Genomic DNA, 5,861 nt, shown 5'->3' with positions numbered 1-5,861 from the left:
GGAGAGGAATCAGGTTCTCAAAGCAGAAACTATGAACAGAAGGAAAATCTCAAAAGCCAGAAGATACAACCGCATGAAAGCACGCAACATCCACACAATGTATCGGAAAACAAACCACCAGCCGGGAAAAGCGCCAGCAACGAAGACCACGGATTGTTGCTCAGTCACTCGCTCGTGTCTGACTGCGACCCCATGGACTGTGGCACGCCAGGCCTCCCTGTCCTTCACCATCTCCTGGAACTTTCTCAAACCCATGTCCCTTCAGTCGGTGATGCCATAAAGGCTCATAATACTCTCTCCATATGTGCTGTTAACAAACCATAAAGCAAGCAAGCTACTCCAGGAAAGAAAATTTTAAAAAGGCCAGAGATGAGAATAGGATGAGAAATACAAAACGTCACAGACGTACAAGAAAACGCCCAGTCTTGTACGCCCAGTCTTGTAACAACTGGAGAAATGCCAAGAAAACAGCACAACAGCCCCTCGACCTGCCGACAGCCGCAGCGCTGGCGACATGGTGACACAGTGACAGCATGACCCCAGCCCCTTGCGAGTCCTCCCAGGGACACTCTCCAGCCACCAATGCCACCTCACCTCCCCGCCTGGAGGTGGAGGCCGGTCGCCCCACGTGTCCAGATTCTAGGATGGGGACGCCGGACCAGCCTGACTCAGTGGGCACCATTCTCCACACTGGCGTGGCCTGGGCCTCCCGCCCTCTGAGCCTCTGTGCGTCCGGGTGTCACGCTGGCCCTCGGACATCCCAGAATACCGCTCGCCAGCCCGGCCCTCCCAGTGATGACCACAGGCCTCGGGCCACGAGACCACAGTGCCTCCGCCAGGCCTGTCTGTCTCCAGGTCCCACCAGCCCAGTGCCCCCAGCCACAGCCCAGTCCAGACCCCCACCGCAGGTGCCCCCCCAGCCCTGCTGTCCCAGCTCCCTCAGCAGCTAGGGGCTGTCCCGAGCCCAGCTCCATTGCCCCACCCAGCCCATGCACAGTGGAGCTTAGTAAGAACTGGCTGGTGTGGAGACAAGGCCCTCCTGGGAGTCGAGGCCGAGTGAAGCCTACACCCCAAGTGCACACCTCGGGCGGTGCTGGGGTACCTAGGGCCACCCCTCATCCCCTGCTCACGACATCCAGGAACGAGGCTCAGGAAGCGACCCCCACCCCGATCCCTGACCGCTGCTCCTCCTGGAGCCTGGCTGTCCACGCAGGGCCTGGCGGCCACCTCTGCCCAAAGACTGGCTGTGCACCAAGGGCTGGAGGCCGGGTCTCAGCCAGGCCACTCACGTGACCCTGGCTCCCAACATGGCCTGGAGGGCTTCTGACCTTCATGTCACCAGCGGGGCTGCAGGTGACCGACAAAGGGAGCTCGGGCCAAAGAAGGGAGCTCCCATCCCTCTTAGGCCCCACCAAGGGGGTGAGGGAAGGTAGACTGGATGCACTCTGCTAACCCCTGGGAGCCAGGTCTCCCCCTCGGCATCGTGGGCAGCTATTGGGAGACTGGGCACTGAGCGGACGGCACGTGGACATGATGTGCTCCACTGACGCTGGCTGCAGCCTGCCTGGGAGCAGGGGCACAGGCCCCAGGGAGGGGGCCACAGCAGCAGATGGGCAGGACCTAAGTCTCCACTGAACCAGGGGTGTCAAGAGGGGCTGTGAGCAGAGAGCCTCAGGCACCGTCAAGAGGGCTGCATAACCAGGGGCTGGGTCCTCCAGGCAGCGGGACCCCTGAACCTGGAGGGGGGTCCCTGGGGTCGGGACTGGGGCTCCTGGTGGGATCGGACGGGGTGAAGGCGTCAGCCCGGAGGCCCAGCAGCCCCACCACGGCTCTGCCAGTGGCCTGACTGCACGGGCCAGGGGGACGCTGGACTTGACAAAGGTTCTGTCCTGGCGACAAGCTCAAATGACGGCATAGGCCACCCAGGAACGGCACACGGCCGCACACCTGCCTGGAGACGCGACGGGAGAGACACAGGGCGAGACGCTGCAACGCATGTGCAGCCCGGCTGTAGCCACCCAGGCCTGAAGGAGCCCCTGGCCTGCCCATCATCACGTTAAGCTGCTGAAGTTCACGCCAAGCCTCCAGCCTGCTGCTGAGGAGTGAGCTCGATGCCACTGCATGGTCACTGAACCCTGGATTCTTAATGGCTGGTGAAGATTCCACAGGCAGAGTTTATCCTGTTGATCTGTCCCACAAAGCTACCGGGAAGAGTCCTAACAACCAGAGGATTGCCGGAGCACGCCGGGCTCTCACCAGATGGCCTGGGGAAGGCTCCCCAGCACCGCTGATGCTGCTGACAGAAGCAGTGTCCATTATAAACAGCTGCAGACAGTCACATCTACTTTAAAAAAACAGGGAAACACGGTGCCTCCCACACCACTGCACACTAGCCCACACTAGGCTGCTGGGGCTCCCAGGCCGTCCCCGGGGTGGGAAGGGACAGGCCGGGAGACCAGCGGACATGGCCAGTTTCTACCCGACGTCAAGTTCAGCGCCCCCGAGCTGGGGAGGGCAGGCCAAGAGAAACTTCAATTAGACCCACGCAGGGGCTGAAGAGGGCACAGCTGTGGAGCCCGAGACTCCGGGGTGGGGCTGCAGAAGCCTCAGCCCCAGGCTGTCGGAGGACCCAGAGGTGGGCCTGGGGGACATTGGGGCCCGAGGGGGCGTGCAGGCCTGAGGCCTCCACCAGGGGCACGAGGGCTGGCGTCCCAACCAGGGCCTCAAGCGGAAGAGAAAGGAGGACAAGCCCTGCAGTGTTTTTCCACATCCCGGTTTCTGGAAAATCCATCATTAGTGGCAGCTCCTGGGAGCCATCTGTGGTTGGCTCCCGATCACTGTGGTGCCAGAAAACCAGGGCGGGAGGGGGGCAGGGTGACCCTGGCATCCCCGCCACTCGGCCAGCACCACCTCCAGGATGCCACCCTGGCCCCACTGACCCACGGCCCAGCTCAGTCCTCCACCCAGTCCTAGCCAGCTGCCCCCAGAAGACTTCCCCTACCCCTGCCTGAGGGGCGCGGCCACACGCTCCCCGCCCCAGGGAGTCCCTCGCCCGGGACTCCCCTGGGCGTGCCCAGGGCCCAGGTGCAGAAAAAGACCCTGCAGCCTGAAGGCAGGCCCAGCACAGAGCCGGGCACACCACCACGGGCCAGAGCCTCCTGGGAGCGTGCGGAAGGGTAACGGGGCGAGCTGGGGGGCTGGGCAGAGGGGACCCTCAAGGCGGACTCTGCTGGAGTCTCTCAGCCCTGAACGGCCACCTCTCCACATCTCCATCTGCTTTTGTCGTCACCATTCTAGGAGAATGCCACGGCTGCCAAGGGCCAGCCCCACCCCGCTCCAGCCCCTCGGGTTTCCTCTGTACCCTGCCCCGACTCGGGTTCCCAGTCTTACCGAGTCTGGGATGGGGAACACGGCCAGCCCAGGGAGCCACCTGCAGAAGCCCAGCAGGGTGGCTGGCCAAGCGCCACAGTGGGCAGCCGTCCCCACAGGGAGGAGAGCTCACACCCAAGAGGGGCTATGCCACATGGTGTCAGCCCTCTGGGTCATCCGGACCTCCCAGGCTAGCCACTTCCGGGGACCCAAGGCGGGAGGGGAAAGGGGGACCTGTGGCCCACACCCCCGCACCAGCACGAGCCAGGCCAGCTCCCTGGGCACCAGGGACCAGGCCATAAGCCTGGCCCCCAAATGCCCACAGCCCTGGACTACGACGGGGGTGTCTTCACACACGGCCCCGCCCCTGCTGTTCTATTTACTTAGGTATTTATTCGGCAGCATCAGGCTCTTCGTGGTGGCGTGTGGGCTCAGGCGCCCCGCAGCACGTGGGATCTCAGCTCCCAACTGGGAATCGAACCTGCATCCCCTGCACTGGAAGGAGGCTTCTTAACCACCACACTGTTCCCTCTCCTGACCCGGGACAGGCAGGGGTGTTGGGGAGGAAGACCCCTATTCAACCCCCAGGCCCCAGCCTTCCCCTCCTCCCTCCAGCGCCCAGCAGTCACTCCCCCCACCCTGCGGCAGGCCCAGCCCCACCACCCCCTCCCCGCCCCCGTCAGACACCCAGCCTCCCAGGGGACTGTGTCGTGTCCTTCCCAGCCCAATCTCTCCTGCTGTAGCAGCAGCTGGGGCGGGTATCCCTGCTTCCACCAGCCAGGGGGGCCTGGGGGACAGCACTGAGCCCCCCACCCTGTGGACGCCAGCGGCTCCATCTCCCCCCACACGGGGCCCATCCCCTGCCTCCAGCACCAGGCCTTGCAGAGGGGAAGGGATGCCTCAGGACCCAGAGGAGAGATAGGGCAGGCCACAGGGCAATGCTGAGGGAAGAGGTGCCCGATGCGGAGCCCAAGGACAGGGTCCTTCTTGAGCCCGGGTGGCTCCCAGGGCGTCGCCTCCTGGAGCTGGGGACGTGGAGGGACCCGCGCTGCTGCCCTCAGCAGCCTCAGTTTCCCCCTCTGCCCAGGCGGGGGGTGGGGGTGGGTGCCCACTCCCCAGTCCAGATGCCCGGCGGGGTCTGGGGGCCAGCCAGAGCCCCCGAGGAAACATCTGCACATTCCAGACGCGTGTGGTCAGCAGTGGAGGCGGGCGCCAGGCCCCAGCCCACACCCCACCCCATAGCGCTGGCCGCCACGCTGGAAACAGGGTTCCAGAGGGGCCGCCTGCACGCTACGTAACCGCACGGCGGGCCAGCGGCCGCCTCCCCCTGGCAGGACGGGATGTGACGGCCCTGCCCCCCATTCCTCTCCACAGCGGCCCCAGGGCTCCGGGTAAACAGGGACCCCCACCACGTCCCCTTGGGGGCCAGGCCCAGGTGGAAGGGGCAAGAGGCCACAGGCTGGCCCCAGGCCCCTGGGACCCTGCAGGCCAGTCCAGACCCAGTGCCCCCACTTGACACAGCAGTAACGGCTCCCTTTGGCAGCGGGATGGGGTGGGTCAGTCTGAGTCTGCTAACCTCGCTCTGTCTTCATGAACTTCTATTTATGGTGAGCGAGGCTGGCTTCCAGGGCCGGAAATGATGTTTAAATTAATGAATTCAAGTTTTGGGGAGAGAGCTGATCTGAAGAAAAACACGCAGAGACGGTGAGAGGCAGGCGAGGGGCCCGGGAGGCCTGGCTGGAGCCGCCCACCCCCATCTGGCTCCTGACGAGGCCCGGGGACCAGTGAGAGGGGGGGTCTGGGCCTCTAACAGGGGAGAGGCCGCGGGAGCCCCGGGCGCCTGTCTCAGGCATCAGACAGGAGGGGCCTGTCTCCAGGGCGCGTGGAGAGGCTCCCTGCAGGGTGTGGCCAGCCCGCGGCTCAGCTGTCAGCAGGACGAGGCACAGGTGTCCGGTGCGGGGCTGCCCTGCCCGGGAAGCCCCTGGACCCATAGGCCGTGGCGGGGAAGGGAGCCCCGAGGAGGGGCCTTCCCAGGGCAGCCCACCCAGAGGCGGCCTCCAGGCGGCCTCCACTAACCAGGCCAGGATGGGGCGAGGGGCCAAGGAAAAGGAGCCTCCCCAGCTGGGGACTGAGGGCCATGCTTCAGTCCCCGGGGTCGCCCCCGCTTGGCAGGGGGCAGGCACGTGGCCTCCCGCGTTCCAGGGGCAGGCATGTCGGCCCAGGTGGCGGGCAGTCCTATTGCCCAGGGAGCTCCAGGTCTCAGCCTGTGGGCACGGGGTCTGCGAGCATGGCCTGGGGCACCGGCAAAGCTGGCCTCCACCGCAGGGCACGGTCCTTTCCAGGGCAGCCCCGCAGGACCCCAAGATGGGGTCCAGGGCCCGGGGGCTCAGAACTGGGGACACACTCCACCCGGCCTGGGCCCATGGGCACCTCAGGGGGTTCAGAAGGCCCCCAAACACAGCCCCCCCACCCGGCCTGGGCACGGCTGGGCC

This window comes from Bison bison, unplaced genomic scaffold, assembly GCF_000754665.1.
Source record: "Bison bison bison isolate TAMUID 2011002044 unplaced genomic scaffold, Bison_UMD1.0 scf7180017854180, whole genome shotgun sequence".
Taxonomy (NCBI): Eukaryota; Metazoa; Chordata; class Mammalia; order Artiodactyla; family Bovidae; genus Bison; species Bison bison.
Note: the sequence above shows the minus strand (reverse complement) of the source record.